This window comes from Equus przewalskii, chromosome 2 (assembly GCF_037783145.1).
Source record: "Equus przewalskii isolate Varuska chromosome 2, EquPr2, whole genome shotgun sequence".
Classification (NCBI taxonomy): Eukaryota; Metazoa; Chordata; class Mammalia; order Perissodactyla; family Equidae; genus Equus; species Equus przewalskii.
This window is the reverse complement of record NC_091832.1, coordinates 85,295,685-85,316,816: the sequence shown is the minus strand read 5'-3', so window position 1 is coordinate 85,316,816 and position 21,132 is coordinate 85,295,685. Positions and strand designations below refer to the sequence as shown.

The following is a 21,132-nucleotide window of genomic DNA, read 5'->3' as shown; positions in this document are numbered from 1 at the left end:
AATGTTTAAAAGTTTGCTCTAGCAGCACACCCTCCCATGTGTGGACTTATGAAGAATCTCCAAAAAGGCTTCCAAAAAGAGGAGGGTAGCAAATGGCCAAGCCCAGATGACAACTGTGGCCCTAGCCAACCCCTTTGATTTCAGCCCAGTGGCTATCTGAGCAGAAAATCCAGCCATCTGACCTACCAAAATTGTGAAGTAATCAATTTCATCTGTCGTGAGCCACCAAGTTTCTGGTAATTTGTTCCCCAGCAATAGAAAAGTGATACAGGCCAGATGCAACAACTTGTTCTTTACCTTGGAAGGGATATCTTGACATGCCTGAAACCACTAAGACCTTAGAAAATTGAAATGGAGACATACAGGCAGATTCCAATGGAGCTGGGGACCTGGAACACCTATATTCTGTGGAGCCTCTATGCCAAGAGAAACAGCTCTTCCGACTGTGCTTAAGGAGGTTAGTCTCCCACTTTTTAGCCTGAAGAGCTTCCTGGTATATTGTAGAGGAAGGTATCCAAAACTTAAGTAAATTAGACTTTAAGCTCCAGCTTCAGACACAAAGACTTACAATAGCCTTACAGAGTCCAATCTCTGTAACAAAGGGGGGTGTGTGTGTGTGTGTGTGTGTGTGTGTGTGTGTTCCAGTGTTCCTGCTTCTCTGGTTGAACCCATAGTGATGAAGGAGCCGTCATTGTCACCATCTCTAGGTTCAAGGTGCATCCTCTTTGCCCCAGGCCCTGGTGTCCTCCTAATGTACCTCCTTCAGAGTGCTATTCCCTACTGGTCTGAGAGGCAAAAGTCACACCTATTCTCCTCAGTTTGGCTCAAGAGATTCAGGACATATTAGGCATTTTTCATTAAATCACTCATCAACCTGTTCTTTATATATGAAAAAGAATGATGTGAGAAAATCTACAGTTTTTCTGCACCAAAAATATTTTTTTCCAAAAACATTGCCTTGATATTTCCCTTTATTTTGTGTCTTGTTTAAGGAATGCAAAAGATTTCAAAAAAATAATTGATACCATTTCAGTCTTTATTCAAGTCAAAGAAACACAACCTGGCTGTAGCAGTCCGGCTTCAGTCACAGAAGCAGAGCCACTAAAGCATTATGGGAAGAGGAGATTTATTACAGGAATTAGACCTCACACAGATGTGGGAGCAGCTGAGGAAGTGAAGGCCAGAAGGTTTGAGAAAGAGTCGCTAACTAGTCCTCCAAAAGCACCGGCATAAGTAGGTAAGTCGGAGCCTGCAGGGAAACCTGAGAGGAACTATACCTGCAGGGAAACCTGAGAGGAACTATACCCAGCGGCTTCGGTGGGATTGTGAAGGGGGAGCTCAGGTAAAGATCTACAGGAAGACACTCCCTCTGTGCAGCTACCACCTCTGTGGGTCTGCAGTCAAGCTTCCGGTTAGGGAGGAGGAGGAAGCTGAGCCTGCTTTGTTCCAGTGGGGCCAGCAGTCAGAAAGATGAGCTGGACAGTGTGGAGGAGAGCAAGAATAAGGCGGATCCATAGCCAACTGTGTCTGACCACGATGCCCTTTCAGAATAATAGTCTTTGCCTCGCCCCAATCTTCCAGATTTCCCCTTGGCCAACCCAGAACCATGCATGGAAGAAAATTCTGGGAAACATAACTCCTAGCTTAAAGAAGTTGCCATTGTGTAATCCGACACACCAGCTAAGAAAAAGAGGAATTTATTATAAGGATCCTGCAGTTGTTCACAGAACTGAGGACAGGAATGAAACTAGTTCTTGGTCATAGTCAGAAACAGGAACTCAAGCACTACCAGGGCTCTTTCGGTGTCTTGTCTGTCTTGCTGCTCTACACTTACCTTCTCCTTTATCCAAGGAGCTTTCCCCAAGGACTGACCTATTCCACTGCAGGAAAGCTGTGCTAACTGCTGACAACTCCCAAGCCTTATTTCTTACAGTTTCTTCAGACATTTTAACTGGAGAGACTCTCTCCGCTCTGTCTCTTGGTGCCTAGTCCCAGAAATTCTGAGAAAGGACTCATTGGCCAGTGGGCTGAGTGATGTTGTAACATGACTGTTCCTGCTATACCATGTGGATGGGGAAGGAGCAGATTTCAAAAGAAAGTGGAGAGTTTTGAGCAAAGCAGCTCATAGTTGACATGGCGAAGTGCTTACAGTGTAACAGGCTTGATGCTAAGAGCTTTGCATATATTATCTCATTTAATGTTTGTGCTAACCCTCTGAGATGGTTACCATTCTTGTTCCCATTTCACAGATAAGGAAAGTGAGGCTCAGAGAGTTTATATCTTACCGAAAGTCTCAGAGCTCATAAGTAGTAAGATTGATCTGAGTCCAAAGAGTGCTCTTTGTACTACAACAGTGGTTTCCAGTGTTTCAAGGGCCCCAGGGGCTTTATTCAATTGTCATTATGTGGTGGGCTCTCTCTCAATACTGCATTTCAACAAAACTCACCATTTTTTTTAAAAGTTCTTAAAAACCTCTATGCCATATTGTACTACCTCCTTTCTCATTTCACAGGTAGTGGAGACACAAAATGATGACCAATCTATACATCTGAAGAACAGCTCTGACTCCTGGTACAGAGCTCTTTCCCCCTTCCACACTGCCCCTGCATCCTTGACCATCCACTGCAGTAAATACAATAAAAGCTACTTTTAATTTCCTACTTGTAGCAAGAGAAAAATGTGTTCACTGTAGTTTAACATAATCAAAACAAAACCCACACTTCACATAATCATGTAAATTGCTATTGACACTACTTGAGACTCAAGAACCTTCTACCAGAAAGAAAAGTCAAAGCAAAATGGAACAACAGCTTGGAAGTTCATTGTTTCTTTTCCTCCCAGGATTTCATTATAACAGCAACTAATATATATTGAGCATGCTACTATAAAGCACTGTACCAGGCACAACAGATAGAAGTGAGTGTGTACAACACAGTCCTAGACTTTTAAAATTTGGTTTAGTAGATAGAATGCAAACATAGAATATAACCAACCATTTATTTCAGTCTATTCTAACCACTAAATGAATGATACAGAATAGAGAGTAATCACTGAGGCCTGGAACAGTCAGAAAAGGCATCATGGGGAGATAGAAGTTGAAAGCCTAGACTTTATATGACATTTATTCCTTCAAGCATTCATTCATTCACTCATTCATTCAATATTTTTTGAGATAGGCATCATACTTAATGCATGCGGTATACAGGCTGGATAGAGGTATGAGGGAGATTATTCCACTATCAGAATAGTACAAGTCAAATGTGTGCTCTTCACTCTTCCATCCACCAGGCATTTGTTGTGTGTCTCTTACCTGGTAAGCACTGTGCTAGATCCTTTTGTAAATGAAGTAAAAGATAGTCCAGTCACTGTCTACAATGACACAGAAAACATTTATGTAATAAGTCTTTGTAAAAATAAATGCCCAAATAGCCCTTGTTGAGGACTTTGTAGCACAAAGAGAGGGCTCAAAGAAATGGCACAAGGCCAACAGGATGCAGGCAGTACCCTGGGTTCTCACCATCCAAGTGCTAGGGAGGATCACAGCTGGCCACACCATGGTTGTGCTCCCGGAGAAGGACATGGATCCCCTGCCACTTTGCATATTTATGGAAACGTTGAGAGGGGCGGGAATCGCTCAGCTGATTTAAGAGATTCAGTCTAGCTGAATCATCCTTTTCTGGGATGTTAATTTATATCGGCACTGGTTTCAGCCCAAGGCCTTGAAACTCATATCCCTTCTTGCTCAGCCAACTTGTTGCTAGGTGCCCGAGACAGGGCAGCTGTGCTTATCCAGGGAGAGAAATAGTCTAAGTCTTCTCAGAACTCAGAGTGAGGTGGGATAGCAAGATAAATCCACAGATGGGACTTGAATAGTTGGGAAGAAAAGAGGTTGGGTATTCTAGACAAGGGGCTGCCACAGCTAAAGATGCTCAGGCAGAAATCAGGATGTTGAGTTCCCCATAGCAACTCAAGTGCTTAGTAGAGTGCTGATTAATAATAGGTACTTAGTAAATATTTGTTGGATGACTGAAAGACATCCAGGAAATCTGCATGCCTAGTGCATCTCAAACTTGTACCTTCGGGTACTACGTCAGATCCCTAGGAAACACACGTTCACTCTTCACCATTAGGGATCCTGCGATGGAAAAGCTTGAAAAGCACAAGTGGTGGGTTCCTGTTGAGTAAAAGTAAAAGAAAAAAGTGATGAAAATAGAGCTAAAAGATAAGTTGTAAGATTCCTAACCCTTTCGTGAAGAAAGAATTGCCAGTTAAGACTAAATAATTTTTTTTAAGATTTTATTTTTCCTTTTTCTCCACAAGAGCCTCAGTACATAATTGTAAATTCTTAGTTGTGGGTCCTTCTAGTTGTGGCATGTGGGATGCCGCCTCAGCATGGCTTGATGAGTGGTGCCATGTCCGTGCCCAGGATCCGAACCAGCAAAACCCTGGGCCACAACAGCGGAGAGCACGATCTTAACCACTCAGCCATGGGGCTGGCCCCTAAAGAAATTTCTTTATTTAAATCAGCAGTAAACTGGATTTTGTGGCCTCCACAATAAATAAATCATATAAGTATTATAAATAGGGATATGAGTTCATAGCAATAGGCTTCCACAATAAGACAGTGTCTGGCTTTATAAACCATCTTTGGGGAAAACAAAAATTAAACCCTGCAAGATCTAAGAATTCGTAACTGTATATACACACACACACATGCACACACACTCTCTCCAAAATTTAAAATAATCTGATTGAGAAACTACAGTCCCCTCTTAAAGTCAAAATTCTTTAAGGCCATGAGTGAAGATGACAATGGTATATAGCTAATGCAATATACGGTACTATCGCATTACTAGAAATTCAAAGGATTAACTATAACTGGAAAGAAAACTGGACCACCAAGCTTCATTTTGTATTTTATATTTTTGTGTAAAACTTTACTAGTCCTCAGTTTCAAAATTTGCTCTCACTCTGCCTTGCTTCACCTTTTTCAGAAAATATATGTCGTGTGGTTTGGGGCTCCCTGAGGACAACTAGTACGGTCAGTTCAATGACGCTGTAAATTTCAGATCTGGATATTGTCACCCATTTGCTCTTTCCAAAGATGCAGGGCACTTATTTCAGGACACTTGTCCTACTGTTTTAGCTTAAAAAAACATTGGTGACAGTCTAGCTGAAAATTCAAATGGAAAAGAATTTGAAATGGTTGGCATCTTCCCTTCTGGTGATTTTTTTTAACTGATTCTGGAGAGGAATGTTTCTGTGCAGGATGACCAGGCTAGGGTGCCACTGATCCTATTATTGCAAGCCCCTTCATAATCAGTGTAGATGGCCACACAGTTCATTCAACCCATAGTGATGAGAATCAAACATGAAGAAGGCTGAAATAATCAGGTCAAATTTGCATCCGGCCAGTTCAGTGGTCACATAAAAGTGAGGGCAAAAAAAAATGAGGGTATAATCAAAAGTCATAATGGATCATATTTTCTGTGGGTAAAACAGTGGTGATGATCGTGAAGTATCAGCCAATTTCAGAAAGACACTAGCAAGTAAACGTAAATCATTAATACTTGTATAGGGAGGGAATAAAAATAAACAGTAGTGTTTACCATATACATTTAGGCAGATTTATGTGGCAAACATCTAATTTCCAGCTCATTCCCTCTCTTCATAAAAAAAAGTTAGCCAGTAATCGAAGCATCAAGGAGTCAGAATATTTTAAGCCGAAGTACTATTTTTAATACTTTCTGTTTCATTAGTTGGATTTCTTGGGTTGGATTTCTTCTGTTTGTCACCCCCAATCCATCCTCTGCCCTTCACTGCCATGCTCTGTGTCCTGGAAGGCTGATCTGTTTAGACTACATCAACAGGCCCCCTTGTCCTCTGGCTTCCTCTTGGGTTTGGCAAACAGGGGGCATGAATGGGAGATCAGAGGAAGGTAGGAGAGTGAGGCCAAACATTAATTATTTCCACTCCCATTGATGAAGTCATCCATCCATGGAAGGTCATAGCTCTTTTTTAGATGGTCCATTCCACACAGCCTCTCTATCTTCACGTTCTAGTAACTACTTCCTCCTCTTTGCTCTATTACTGTATCATCCCATGTGGTTTCTGTACTCCTTGCCCAAACATTTATATTTATAAACAGTCCTTCTATAAAACTCTCCTCAAATCACCCAGTTTGATTGACCATGTGTAACGTTGGTTGAATCACATGACCAGTAATCATTATTTAGAACTATTTGGCAATTAGTATTCATTCAAAACAACTGTTTGATAATAACAAAAGGTGTGGCTGTTTCCCTTCACCTTGGCATGTTTTCCTTGATAAACCTGAGGCAAGATTCATGGAACATACCTTCAATATTATCTCAACGTCCTTCCTCAAGGGTATGTGGTCTTGCTTTTATTAAAATGGCTCTGGGTCTAAGAGCTGTCTTGGGAAGGGAAAGCAATTAATGCTGTCAGGTTGACTCAAGTCAGGCCTCTATTCACCAAATGGACAATTTTTTGGTGATACAAATCAAGTAGGTCTGGTTATTTAGTTTAATCTTTATTGGGGAACAATTTCCCACTGCATTTCTGAATGCTTTCTATCACCTTTTGTTCTAGACTACCATTTCAAGGATATTTGTATGGTAAACAGAAGGTAGAGATAGTGTCTCCCTCTAGGGGAAAGAGCACATTCGTTTCCTGAGCAGGATAATAAAGACAATGTCTCCCTCCAGGGCAAAGTTTGGGCAGGTTTCCTTCTAGGTCATTAGAAAAGAATGGAGTTTTCTAAGCTTGGAGTCCCTCAGCTGTGATGCAAACCCACTTCTTGCACAGCACACACTTGGGCCTCTCCACCTCACCCCATGGGCCTTGGGAGGCAAGGGGAAACGTGAAGCTTATACCGCCTGCTGTGCTGTAAGTAGAAGAGTCCTTTGTCTCTGACCCAGATGTCTTATGTCTTCTGTCAGCATCTGTGAAACTGGCAGGCTAAGCTGTTAGCTTGAAAACAGGATAAAAATCTCAGACCCTTTACAGTTCTTAGCAGTCCAAGGACTCCCAGCTTAGGCAGCCACTATGCTGAAGTCATGCATTTCTATGTCTGGCCTGCTGCCTTTTATACTAACTGCAGTCACTTTTCCTCTGGTCATTAAGTACTGCAACTTGGCTTATACTGTGTCTGGATCCTGCCCCCTTCATTGAAAGCAGGGAACCCATATTAACAGCGCTGTTCCCCAGTAGCAGAGACGATTATGGAAGACAGCCACTAACGCACTTCCCAAAGATAGTGGCACTCCTTTTACCGGTGGATTTTCTCTAGGCTCCTTCTTGGGGAGATAAAGTTAGAGAATCGGAGCTTGAATGGACTACACATGAAAAATCCACTCCAGCATCCCTAGTTCCAAAGTCTTTAAATTCCTCTCTCCACATTATGCCAAAGAAATTTTAGCACCTTGACTTCATTTAGTGTGGCTCCATTGAGTCTAGGATTCAGTTATCTAGAATCATTCCAGCTGCTCCAGTTAGCAAGCTTTGCTGAAGTAAAGGAACAAAGCGCTAGAGGATCTTACACCAGCAATTAAATATTTCAGCCTGGAAGTGACACACATGACTTCCCCTCATAACCTGTTGTCCAGAACCACATGGTCCCTCCTGCAAGGGGGGACAGCAAAGGGTAACCTTTCAGGGTCCTGGAAGGAGAGGAAAATTGGATGTGTTGGCAACACACCCACATCATTTAGGGCTGCCCCAGTCATGAAGAGCTACAGTATCATGAACTATTCATGCACCCTAATGGACAGCCCATTTGGCTACCCATACTCCCTTCATCTCTCCTGAACAACCACCCAGAACCAGAGTTCCTGAAATCTTCAATTGGGAGGATTATAGCAGCTATGTTTTACATTATTTGGTTGTTTCTTTTCTCTCAACTCCCTACATCTTACGTGTAAAGCACCCATAGTAACTAATGTTTTAGATTTCAGGTGGGAGTTATGTCTGAATTGATATCACCCCACAGTAAGACATGAGTCTGAGCCTTTTGCTTGTTCAGTTTATTGGTGCCTTCTGGACCTGCTAGGGCCAGGTCTTGCAATTACCACTTCTGTTTTATACTGGAATGCTACTGGGCATGCCCAGTGTTATGGTTCAGCGATCAGATAATAATAGCTAGTTTCTGAAGGGTGGTTTAGGTTGTCTAGTCACTTGGAGACCCAAAGTCAGATGTTCAGTTTCTATCAGGACCCAGTAGCAAGCTAACAGCTGCTTTTCAAATGAAAAATACTTATAGCATGAACTTCCTCCAAGTCCTCGTTTGCTCTGGGGTTTGCCCAAGTCTCCAAACAGCATCTCTGCTGCCATGCACACTTCCAGTGCCATCAGGTCTGCTACAACATAAGGCCCAAGGGGCATGTCAGGCTGCGTCCCAGCCTGGACCTGCTCGAGAGCTCATTCTTGTTCCAGGACCCACTTAAAACTACCAGCTTACGGTATATCTCATAAACGGGTTAGTGCAGCATGCCCAAATGTGTGTATATTGTCGCCAAAATCCAAAAAGGTTCATCAAACACTGTGCCTCTTTCTTTGTGGTGGATGGCGCAAGGTGCCGCCACTTGTCTCTCTCTGTAGAGACTTCCTAATATGCCCCAAACCAATGAACCCCTTGAAACTTTACCAAAGTGACACAGCCTTGAACTATCACAGAGTTTATCTCCCACCCCCTGGTGTATATATTTTCTACTTCCTGCTCACTAGGTCTAATTAACAATGTAATAATCAATATAAAGCATCAATGTGATGTTTCATAAAACACAATAAAGATATCTCTTTGTCTCTGCTATGTAAACGCTTCTGATTTTGCCTACTGATTGGGTTGGAAAAGGATACATTTGCCAGGTCGGTATTGCATGTCAAGTGCTGGGGCGGTGATTTGTTCCAGTGAATATACTCTATCTATAGCTGCAACTAATATCATAATCTGATTAGGTTTGCAATAATTTGTCATTTTCCAAGGCCCTTCAGGCTTTTGCTCTGGTCAAACAGGAAAGTTTCATGCAAATATAGTAGGAATCACTATCCCTGCTTCTCTCAAAGTTTTTGTGGCAGCAGTAATTTCTACAATCCTGTCGGGAGTGTTGCTTACCATTTACCATTGGTATATTGTGTGGGAAGAGTGTCAGAGACTCTAGATGACCTTTCCTTTCACAATAAATAGCTCTCACTCCACGGGACAGGGAACCAGAATTGTACTCTGCTAGTTACCAAGTATATGTGTATGTGTATGTATTCCCACCATATGTCCTGGCACTGGAGTAACAAACACAGGATGGGTCTGCAGTCCCATTAGATGCACTGTTACATGAATTTAGGCCAAGACTTCACCTAACACCTGACATTCATAAGCCCTTACTTGCATGGACTATTGTAGTGTTTTGGGTCTCTGAGGATCAGTGTAAGACTATAGCCAGTGTGTAATAGTTCCCAGAAGTTTTAGGTATTTCCCTTTCTCCAGTGCACAGTCCCCTGGGTAAATAGCTCCAGGTCACTCTGTGGAAGGCTTGGGAGGAAATCCACCATATACACCCATGGCTGTACTGCAGGGTTCTTCTTCAAAGGCTCTCGGCCTCCACCTCTTTTGAGGGGCTTCAGGTCTATACACTTGGCTTAGTTCTGGCAACCCAGTAAGAATGCATGAATCCTAACAGTGGTGTCTAGTTAGTTTCTTCCCAGAAGATCATGAAGTATTCCTTCTACTATGTAAAGAAGAATGTAAGCAAGCTGCTCATTTATTTCAAAACACTCCTATTACTATTCCTTCTCTGTGATTCAGTGTACTAATTGCATCTAAACTTGTCTTTGTCAGTTAAACTCTACCACCTAGCCTCTACCCCTCTAGACTTCCATTTCCCACTGTAATCAGGAAATGCAAGTTTTGTAGCATCTCCTGCTATCTTCTCCGGATGTCAGAAGACAGCCACCACGCAGATGCCCTCTTGCCAATTTCCCCATTGCTTGGTGAAGAGAGTGTCCTCCAGACTTTCTACAGAGTATGATAAGTTGGTAGCAAGCTGGTTGCTAAGAACAGGGTTTAAAGAGTCAAATCAAGAAGGAGCCACTGCCACTAGGTTCTTCACAATGAACCCTGGAATGCTGCTACAAGACCGCAGCTGTGCTGGACACCTCATTCTGCCTTCTAAGTATTGGAGAGGGCATTGCTGGAGGAACCTAATCACTATTTAGAACTTTAGCTACAAGGGGGTTTGAGAAACGTAGTTTCTAGCTGGGTGGTCACATGACTAGCTAAAATTCTTTTACTATAGCAAACAGGAAGAACCCATGTGGAGGGATAACTTCCAGTCTGCCATAGGCAGCTCTCCTTCTCTACTGGTTGCTTTCCATCAGCACTTATAAATATGCTCACAAGTTGTTGTTTTCTTCCATTTTGGAGGGAAAATAAAACTTTCCCTCATCTCCATATCCCCCTTTAACCGTTTTCCTCCCCTTATTCTATATAAATATATATCGTGAAAAAATTGTCCCCAAATACTTAGCAGTGGATATAGGAAAGTCTGAATTCACCATAGGAAGGGAGCTCTAAATATTAATGTGCAATGTACAAAACTGACAGCTGTGGAATGATTGAAAGTTGAGGAATGTTTGTTCCAGTGTCAGGTCATTTTTTTTAACACCACCAGGTGTGGTAGGCAGAAAAATGGCCCCCCAAAGATGTCCATGTCCTAATTCCAGAGCCTGTGACTACGTTACCTTGCATGGCAGAAGGGATTTTGCAGATGTCGTTAAGGTTAATGACTTTCAGATGAGATTATTTTGGATCATCTGGGAGGGCTCAGTCTAATCACATGGGTCCTTAAAAGTGTCAGATGAAGGAAAAAGAGGCAACTCTTGAAAGGGACTCACTCACTGTTGCTGGCTTTGAAGGTGGAGGAAGAAGACGAGGAATCAAGGAATGTGGACATCCTCCACAGGGTGTGGACAGCCCTCAGCTCAAAGCCAGCAAGGAAACGGGATCCTTAGTCCTACAACTTCAAGGGACTTTATTCTGCCAATGGCTTGAATGAGCAACGAAAGAGATTCTCCCTAGAGCCTTCAGAAAGGAGTGTCACCCTGCCAACTCCTGGGTTTTAGCTCATGGAGGTCCATGTCAGACTTCGGACCTTCAAAACTGTGAGATAATAAATAAATATATATGACCTAAGCCATTAAGTTTGTGGTCATTTGTTATGGCAGCAGCAGAAAATACATCAAGCAAGGTACTTTTTCTACTTAAGTCTTCCTTCCTGGGGACACTGATTACAAAGCCAGGGTCCCTGAGAATAGGGGGAGTGGAAAAGCTTAGTTCTGGGACAATTGCATGACTCATATCCTGACTTAAAAAGGGTTCTAAGGAGACTGTTAAGCAAGAAGGAAGAAAAGAAAGACACTGCTCTCCTGTTTTCCTCTCCTTTCCCAAATGAGAAAATTGGAAAGCACAGATGATAGGATTTACACTACAGAAGCAAAAACTGTCTAGTTCTACCTCTACCTACTAAAGACGATATAAAAATAGAAGCACTGATTACATCGCCCAAGCCTGGGGATTCCCTTCAGAGCTATGGGTGCACAGAACGCTCATTGTGTAGTGCAGGAGAGGAGTTAATTCTCACCCCACCCCATATCCTACCTGTGTCAAACCACACAGGACATGTGCTCCTCAGTTTACGTTTACACAGGGGCAATCGACAGCCTGAAACGTGTGAGAAAAGTAAGAGAGAAAACTCAAGCTCCACAGAGAGCTCGCCTCACATCTGAAGAAGAAAATTATTCTTCCACACTGGGACAAAATTCCCCCCTAAATTCTCCTTACCTCATGCAAGTCAAAGCCTTCTTTCTATGGGGATCACCAAAGTCTAGCATCTGATGTTCAAATAAATGACCTATCAATTTTTTAATCCTAAAATAATTTGTCTCAGTATAAAAATATTTGTCCTCTCTCACATTTTTTATAATGCACAGAATCTTCTTCTTAATCAGAAATAGCATCTCTCCCAAATCTTCTGAATTATCTAGCTTTGAATCTGTTACTTAGTTATTAAGATTTTTCATTCTTTTCTTCTTCTTCTTCTTCTTCTCCCCAAAGCCCCCCAGTACATAGTTGTATATTCTCATTGTAGGTCCTTCTGGTTGTGCTATGTGGGACGCTGCCTCAGCACAGCGTGATAAGCGGTGCTATGTCCGTGCCCAGGATCCGAACTGGTGAAACCCTGGGCCACAGAAGCAGAGCGCGAGAACTTAACCACTCAGCCAAGGGGCCAGTCCCAGGTTTTTCATTCTTTTTAAGCCTGTAACTTGATATTACAGAAATATCACTTAAATCAACCTGAAAATAAAACATCAATGGAGATAAGGAGAAAAAAAAACTTCCCCACCAGACAGAATTACAGGAAAGATCATCCAGTGAGTAATAATTTATAGAAAAGGTAATTTATTATTTACTATGCAAGTTGTTTGAACCATTCACAGTATCTTCTTCACTTGACTGACAAAGGACAACACACACTACTAAGGATTATCAGGTGGCTTAAGATACTTTATCACCTTCCTTGGGAGGAAACTGGAGAGCCTTATAGTCATTTACCCAGTAATTCTAGTAACACACTTTTGAAGACAAGGGCAAATGTTCTATTCATTTAAATATTTATTTCAGTAGTTTAAACAAAGAGCCTTTATAAAGAAAATCCAATAAAAGTTAATGTACTAGGGGAATAAACCTGAATCAAGAATGTAAAAATTAAATCTATAAGCAAAGATAGCCATCAGAAATTAGTAGGCAAGCCCTGGAAATGCGGGGAGCAGTATCTGGGATTAAAAAAGAAGTAAGGCCAAGGACGGGGCAAGTCCAAGTCAGAAACACAGGTAAAAGACCCTGGGACTGCAACTCCCAAACTGTGTGCTGAGGGGCCCCAGGGCTCTGGAGCGAACTCACAGAGGCACCGTGGGATATTTTAAATTTTTGAAAGGAACACAGAAGCAATTGTCAGACATTATATGAATATCTATGATTAGGTTGTTTGGACATAATTACTTAATACACAGAACTATTATATATTTCTTTGGCTCAAGGACACCATGAAAAATTACTGAGGGGCCGGTCCTGTGGCTGAGTGGTTAAGTTCGTGTGCTCTACTTTGGCAGCTCAGGGTTTGGAACCTGGGAGTGGACATGGCACCGCTCGTTATGCCACGTTGAGGCAGCGTCCCACATGCCACAACTAGAGGGACCCACAACTAAAAATGTACAACTATGAACTGGGGGGATTTGGGGAGAAAAAAAAAAGCAGGAAAAAAAAGAAGATTGGCAACAGTTGTTAGCTCTGGTGCCAATCTTTAAAAAAAAAATTACTAAGATTCTAAGGGTGCCAAGAAACTAGAAAGCTTGGGAATATCTGCCTTAGGGAGTTCTAGGGTTCGAAGGACATAGCCTGCTCAGAGTAGAATCAGAAAAGCAGATCCAAAATGGAAACGACAGCACCTCCAGCCTCTACACACCTAATTATACATGGTAGGGCCTTTTCTTTCACCCCATCCTGGCTCTTATTACTCTGAATTTACTGCAGGATCCCTATAAAATCAGTAAATCTTGCTTTTAAATCAGTGATTCTTACTCTGACTTACTAACAAAAACAATCATGATTTTTCGGTGTTGGTTTGCAGACTGAGCAACTAGACCTCCCCAAATATTTAGTGTGAGAAAGCCTACTAAAATTTAAATATTTTCCAAGTGAAAAAATGAACAGACTTTAGGTTAAGATTCATTCAGCAACTACATAAGAGCCCATTATCAAAGTTTTAGAATTTACTCTAAATTAGGGCTTGGCAAGCTTTTTCTGTAGAAGGCTAGATAGTAAATATTTTTAAATATTCTTAATTTTTTTTACGACCCTAAAAATGTACAAGCCAAATTAAAAGCAGTGGGTATATGCACATTGTTGTCAAGCAATCTTGAGATCTTTTCACATCTTGCAAAAGTGAAACTCTATACCCATGAAATAAAAACTCCCCATTTCCCCTTGTACACTCTTGGCGAAAATAATCCATAACCAATCTACAAATCAAAATTGGGGTGAGTTTATTCTGAGCCAGATCTGAGGACCATATAGTCCAGCAGAGTCCTTTCACAATGGAATGGAGCACTCCAAAGAAGTGGGGGTTGGCAGAGTGGTTATATACCACTAAAGAGCAGGTATCACATATGATTGGAATGTCCCTTTTACAATAGTCACGAGATTGCTTTGCTGGCACAGCTTTTCACACAGCAATTGATGAACGCAGCAGGTGGCAGGGCTGTAGTCTCGAACTGGGTGGTCACAAGGTGAATGCAGCAGGCCTGCAATCAATTCCTAGCCTAGGGAGAGATCCTTATCCTTAAGGAAATGCCAATGTCGGGGAAGTTACATCCTTATCTTTAAGGGTATTGTTCTTGTCTTTGGGACATAGTAAATACTTATATACAGCATATATACAATGCATGGTCAAGGGCCACATTAGTCCTTTCTGGAAAAACAAGTTCAGGCTGAGTCAGTTTTACACCAAATGGCTTCTTCATACACTCCAGTATATCCTATTGCTTGCCATTTATTTATCAACACCAAAGTACCTAGCAGCATTGGACACCAGTGGGGATTGAAAGGAGGGCTCTGTGGGCAGAGTCAAAAGCAATGGAGAAGAATCACATCCATAGCTCATCCTCCAGGTACATACACCAATATTCATAGTAGCATTATTCACAATAAGCAAAAGGTGGAAACCCAAATGCCCATAGACATATAAATGGATAAATAACATGATATATACATACAATGGAATATATTATTCAGCCTTAAAAAAGAAGGAAATTCTCATCAATTCTCATATAAACATTGTACTAAGTGAAATACACCAGATGCAAAAGAACATGTCAATGAAAATAACCAATCTATAAATGAAAATTTGGGAGAGTTTATTCTGAGCTAAAATGTGAAGACCATGGCCCAGGGCCTTTCTTCCCAAAGGAAGAAAGGGCACCAAAGAAGTGAGGTATACAGAGTGGTTATATACCCCCAAACAGGATGTTTCACATATGATTGAAATGTCCCTTTTACAATAGTCTGGAGACTGCTCTGTCGGCACAGCAATTGATGGAAACAGCAGGTGGGTCTGCTGTCTCGGTGGACACAGCAGAGGGACAGGTTTGTTGTCTTGAGCTGGGTAGTCACAGGTGAGCGCAGCAATCAGTTCCTAGCCTAAGGAAAGATGCTTAATCTTTAAGGAAATGCCAACATTGGGAGGGGGAGGGAAGTTGCACCTTTATCTCAAGGGCCTTTGTTCTTGTCATAGGAAATGTCTAAAGCAGATATATAATGCACGCTCAAGAGCCACGGGTCAGGCCCTTTTGGAAAAACAAGGTCAGGTTGAATTAGGTTTACACCAAATGGCTTCCTCATATACTCCAATATATCCTATTGCTTGCCATTTCTATTTGTCAGACAAATATGTGTGACTCCACTTCTATGAAGTACTTAGAACAAATCCATAGAGACAGAAAGTAGAGTAGCGGGTACCAGGGACTCGGGGGAAAGGGGAGTAGGGAGTTGTGTTTAATGAGCACAGAGTTCGAGTTTGGGATGATGAAAAGGTTCCAGAGATGGATAGTGGTGATGGTTGCACAACAATATGAATGTACTTAACGCCATTGAATTGTACACTTAAAAATGGTTAAAATGGTAAATTTTATGTTATGTGTATTTTACCACAAAAAAAAGAAATATAAAAACTGTTCCTAGCGGGGCTGGCCCCATGGCCGAGTGGTTAAGTTCGCGCACTCCACTGCAGGCGGCCCAGTGTTTTGTTGGTTCGAATTCTGGGCGCGGACGTGGCACTGCTCATCAAACCATGCTGAGGCAGCGTCCCACATGCCACAACTAGAAGGACCCACAACGAAGAATATACACCTATGTACTGGGGGGCTTTGGGGAGAAAAAGGAAAAAAATAAAATCTTTAAAAAAAAAAACAAAACTGTTCCTAGCTCTTGGGCCATACAGAAACAGACTGCAGACCACAATTGGGTTGCAGGCTATAGTTTTTTCTGAATCAGAAGGCCCACTAAACAGAATGAACAAAATGACATGAAATACTCAAAAAATTTCCCAAGTCATAATTCCTTTTTATTTCAACATGAACATGCTAAATGTATTTTCATATTTAATATATTTATTACATCTACCAAAATTTATAAATGGAACTATAGTATTTATCTACCAAAAAGTATTTGAGAGGAGTCTCTTTAAGATGAAGTAGAATGTATATAAATATATACAAGCAGACATATAGAGATATGGTGATAACTACAAGTATCGACAGCTTTGGCTGTTATAGATTTAGAGAGGTATACAGCGGGTAGAGAGGAATAATCAATGAAGCTTAAATGCAGTCTGAAAGACGTAGTAGGTAAAGCTGAAACTTAATGGGCAAAAATACTCAGTTTCAAACTTCAGATCTGAAAGTTTGATATTATAGCTTGTACCCCTTTTATTTTCTTCCCCACTCATTTGGTGCATAGTAGACCATTCTCCCTCCCATTTTGGGGGAGGAGAGAAAATGACACATTACAAAATTAAGCAAACTATTAAGATCTGCTTAGATCTCTTTCCTGCATTCTTGCAAACTTTAAATCTAAAATTCACTAACTCTTTGATCGGTTAGCCCAATCTCAGATTCTGAAGGCAACATGTTCCTAAAAGAGAAAAACTCAAGTCACCTTATCTGAGCTCAAAGTCAGCTTTAGGCAATAAAATCACTCTAAACAAGAAGCCTCTTTCAGATTAGGTAGAGACTATATAAACACATAGACGAAAGACATTATTTCAGTTATCTATTCACTGGAACAGATGCATAACAACCAACCCTAAACTTAGTGAAGTAAAAAGATCATTTCATTATGCTCTAGATTCTTTTTTTTTTTTTAAGGCTGTATTTTTTTAGAGTTTTAGGTTTACAACAAAACTGAGAGAAAGGTACAGATAATTCCTATATACCCCCCACCCCCACACATGCAGCCTCTGCCATTATCAGCATCATTCACCAGAATGATACATTTTTTACCAAAGATGAACCAAACTGACACACCATAATCACCCAAAGTCCATAGTTTAACTTAGGGTTCACTCTTGGTGTTGTACATTCTATAGGTTTGGACAAAAGTTTAATGATGTATATTCATCATTATAATATCATATATAATATTTCCACTGCCCTAAAAATCCTCTGTGCTCTGCCTATTCATCCCTAACCCCCACCACCCAACAATCTGGCAACCACTGATCTTTTTATTGTCGCTATAATTTTGCCTTTTCTAGAATGTCATATAGTTGGAAGCATACAGATGTAGCCTTTTCAGATTGGCTTCTTTCACTTAGTGATATGCAATTAAGTTCTTCCATGTCTTTTCATAGCCTGATAGCTCAATTCTTTTTAGCACTGAATAATATTCCATTGTCTGAATGTACCACAGTCGTTTTTTTTTAATTTTTATTTTTATTTTTTTTGGAAGATTAGCTCTGAGCTAACATCCAATCCCCCTCTTTTCTTTCTTTCTTTCTTTTTTTTTTTTTTGCTGAGGAAGACTGGCCCTGAGCTAACATCTGTGCCCATCTTCCTCTATTTGTTATGTGGGATGCCTGCCACAGAATGGCTTGATAAGTGGTACATAGGTCCACGCCCGGGATGTGAACTGGCGAACCCTGGGCCACTGAAGCAGAGCACACAAACGTAACTGCTGTACCACCAGGCCAGCCCCAAATCACAGTTTATTAATCCATTTATCTACTGAAGGACATCTTGGTTGCTCTCAAGTTTTGGCAATTATGAATAAAGCGGCTATAAACATCTGTGTGCGGGTTTTTGTGTGGACATAAATTTTTAGGTCCTTCGGGTAAATAGGAAGTAGTGTGATTGCTGGGTCATATGGTTAGAATGTGTTTCATTTTGTAAGAAATCGTCAAACTGTTTTCCAAAGTAGCTGTACCATTTTGCATTCCCACCAGCAATGCATGATTGTCATATGCCATTGTTTTAATTTGCATTTCCTTGATGACACATCATGTGGAGCATCTTTTCATCTGCTTATTTGCCATCTATATGTCTCCTTTAGCAAGGTCTGTTAAGGTCCTTGGCTTATTTTTTGAGTTTTGTTTTCCTACTGTTGAGTTTTAAGGGTTCTTTGTATACTTTAGATGTCTTTATCAAATGCATCTTTTGCAAATATTTTCTCTCAGTCTGCGTCTTTTCTTCTAATTCTCTTGAGCTCATGGATTCTCCAGGTTATTCACATGAAATTTTCACAAATGAAGTATATATGGGGTAGCTATTCTGGCCTGAAATGAAGCCTGACTTATGGCCTATCAAACATACATTGTACATCTGCATTAACCATTAAAGAATGCATTAAACAACACCTCAAAGTAAAAGAATTCACTCTTTGAAGATAAGAATGCATATTTCCCCTCCTACAACACCAGTATGGGTAATGCCCATAACAGTACTCCTGAAGATAAGTTCCTTTTCCCAGACACAGGGTCATGTTGACCTGCTAATTTGCCACTGAATATCTCCTTGAAACTTTGATGAATATGTATCCCGGGCATGTTAAATATTTCTTTGTTCTAAAAAGGTATAAAACTGTACTGAAAACCATGCTTCTCTGGAACACTTTCTTCCTTTGTGGAGACTGCCTTCCTGGATTATGGTCCTCAGCCTGGCTCAAGTAAAGGTCACCTTATCTCTCTTTTCTATAGATTAGTTACTGATTATTTTCCTGTCCATTAGGAATTAACTCAAGGTAGAGCAGGATGGCTCTGATCCACAGTCTAGGGCCTCAGCTGGGAAGACTCAAACGGCTGAAGGGTGACTCCAATGGCTGGGAGCTGGAATTTGTTTCTCCACTCACATGACTGACATCTGAGCTGGGCTAAGTTGAGGGCTGGGCTCAGCTGTGACTGTCAATCAGCATAGCTTCAAGAGGCCTCTCTGTGTGTCTTGGGCTTTTTCACAGCACACCGGCCTCAGGTAGTCAGACTTCTTACATGATGGCTAAACACTCCAAAAGTAAGTGTTCCAACAGATGAGGTGGAGTGGCATGGCCTTTTATGACCTGACCGCTGAAGTTACATATGGTGACTATGATCACTTTCACTATATACTATTGGTCAAATCAGTCATAAGCCCACCCAGATTTAAGAGGAAGGGACACAAAGTCGATCATTTTATGGGAAGAGTATCAAAGAAGTTGCAGCCATGTTTTAAAACCACGATGGACATACATATATAGAGATATGGAAATATATGCCAAAGGGTTAACAGTGCCTACTTCCCAAGATCCTTCAAAGTGAATTTCATTAATCTATTATTTTAAGTCAGACTAATCCAAACATATCCTCCATGGATGGCAAAATTCCATCTACCTATTTTCATGTGATATAGTAACAAGCAGAAACTTCATTTTATCTACATAAATTGCATCAGGAATGAGTAAGAGCTTGCTTTTGACCCTATAACCATCTGCCAGTTATAACCATTTCTTATTTTCCAAATGCTGTCAAGCTCAGATCCACCCTCAGGCTTAGGCTAAGTCATATCCAGAAAGAATACAGAGAATACCCATAGCAAGTAAAGCCGGTAGATTAGGATCCCGCCAGTATTATGATTGCGGAAATCAGTGGCCATTTCCTATCTCAGAGATTACTAAACTTCAGGATTTCAAGGGCCAAGAAAATTTCAGAAATAAACCAAATGGGAGCAAATAAAGTCACAAACTTTTTATTCACCAAAGCAAGAACATTTAGAAAACAACTACTCTGTAGCTATCATCACAAAAAAGAAATACAATGGACAGTTTCAGAATAAAGCACAATCTTTAAGAGTGAGTAAGCTTGACTAAATGAACAATTCACTATATATATATTTTTTCTCATTTCTCTGATCTGCAGAAACTTCACTATAGATGAACCCTCGCTCACAAGTGGTGTGGGAAACCATTTATACATCTGATATTCTGGTTTCTTCCCTCCCTTGCTTTATTCCAATGGTTCTAGAACTTTACCTTGCTCCTAGGAACTCAGTCTAAAAAGACAGAAAGAAAGAAATAAATGATTATAACACAACATGAGTGCCGTAAGGATACAGGGGTGAAAAACATCAAGGAAGGTTTCACAAATTAGGTGAAAAAGGTTTTCCCATGAGAAAGAACAGGGAAGATTATTATACGTGGCAATGACAGCGTGGCTGAAAGCACAGAGACAATGTATGCAGTATATCCAAGGAAGACTATATTGTGTACCAAAAAAGTAAGTAGTGGTTATACTTGGTTGTAGAGTAAGGGTTACTTTTCTATTCTTTATTCTTCTATTTTCCGAAATTTAACAATGAAGTAAGCATTAATTTAGCGATCAGGAAGTTAAAGAACCACTATTTCAATTTTGTAGGTTAGTTCAGGAAACAGAGACAAAAGGCTTATTTCCATTTAAGAAAGCAGTTTGGGGCCAGCTGGCGGCGCAGCAGTTAAGTTCGCAGATTCTGCATCCTGGGGTTCACTGGTTTGGATCCCAGGTACGGACATACGCACCGCTTGAGAAGCCAGGCTGTGACAGGCGTCCCACATATAAAAAAAGGTAGAGAAAGATGGGCAGGGATGTTAGCTCAAGGCCAGTCTTCCTCAGCAAAGAGGAGGATTGGCAGCAGATGCTAGCTAAGGGCTAATCCTCCTCAACAACCACCAAAAAAAAAGCACTTTGTATTAAAAGAGGCTAGGTTGTAAAATTGGATGTTAAAGATTTGGAAGAGGGATGCAGAAATCAAGCTCTCGACTTTTGCTAGGACAGAGGACAATGGGGAAGATAACATTCCCTCAGTGCCTCTGTGAGAATCCTGGCTGGTTGTACTCAATACATACCGCAGGCCTTCTTGTCCCTATGGTCATTAGCCAGAACTCTCAGGTGGCAGGTGCTACCTGACAGGTCAAATGCTTAGCAGCACCTTTGGAGTCAGAGATCAAGCTTAGAATCCCAGCTCTACCACTATCTCAATGAGCTCGGGCAAATTACTTAACCAGTT

The 21,132-nt window shown here is 41.1% G+C and overlaps 1 long non-coding RNA gene across 1 annotated transcript in view; it reads right to left on the bottom strand.

The window, feature by feature from the left end:
- Positions 1 to 1,681: 1,681 nt before the first annotated feature.
- LOC139082063 (uncharacterized) overlaps positions 1,682 to 21,132 on the bottom strand; it is a 41,478-nt gene continuing 22,027 nt past the window's right edge. The window contains exons 2-3 of the long non-coding RNA XR_011537763.1: positions 4,077 to 4,174; positions 1,682 to 3,369 (exon numbers count right to left, since the gene is read on the bottom strand). This is a non-coding gene — a long non-coding RNA (uncharacterized lncRNA). The remainder of the gene's footprint in view (positions 3,370 to 4,076; positions 4,175 to 21,132) is intronic.